This window comes from Salpingoeca rosetta, assembly GCF_000188695.1.
Source record: "Salpingoeca rosetta unplaced genomic scaffold supercont1.1, whole genome shotgun sequence".
Taxonomy (NCBI): domain Eukaryota; class Choanoflagellata; order Craspedida; family Salpingoecidae; genus Salpingoeca; species Salpingoeca rosetta.
The window spans coordinates 2,679,193-2,680,083 of NW_004457740.1; positions in this window are offsets into that span (position 1 = coordinate 2,679,193).

Below are 891 nucleotides of genomic sequence, written 5' to 3' on the forward strand. Positions count from 1 at the left end.
CACACACACACACACACACACACACACACACACACACACACACACACACACACACACACACACACACACAAACGGAACTGACAGGAGTAGGGCTGACCTTGAAGTTGTTGGATGTGAGGTCCTTCGCAACAAAGCCGAGCAGTTGGCTCACGTCGGCCTCCTCCAGGGTGTGACCGGCATCGATGTGCTGCACAAGCTCCTCCCCAGCGTCGGCCTTGTCACGCACGTCGGCGCGCCCATAGCGAGCAACGAGCTCCGCCATGGTCAACGGTCAACAGCTGCACAAAACACGCAGCACGTGTGCTCCTGCTGAACAACACCAACAAGCCCCCACAAGAAGGGCACGGGCCGCAGCGTGCACGGGGGCCGCGTCAGCTTCATCAGGAACCAGCCCGGTGGCAGTGTGGAGGCGCAAGACATAAAATACCACTGCCACACACCACAATACACAACACATTGCAAACAAAACTGCACACCCGCAACCTAGACCACACACACACACACATACACACACACATACAAATACACTAGAGCTGCGCAGTGCTGTGCCAGGACAAGCAAGTGCACCAAAGATGCGATGCGTACTTTTTTGTCTGTGTGCACTTGAACGTCAGTCGGAACAGCAACAGCTTCCACCAGCAACGACGCCAACCAGCTGCAGTAACGGTCTCACCTGGTGCGGCTGCACTGGTTCACACACAAAGAAACGTCACACCCACGCAGACACACAAAATGCAAATGAGAGACCAGCAACAGCAGCCAACAGCAACCGGCCAGCAACAGCCAACAATTGCATGTCAATATAAACGGCCGGTGGAGATGTGTGTGACAGCGACAACGAGGACTGGGACGATGAAGGATCAACAACAACACATCCCTGCTTCCGTCACC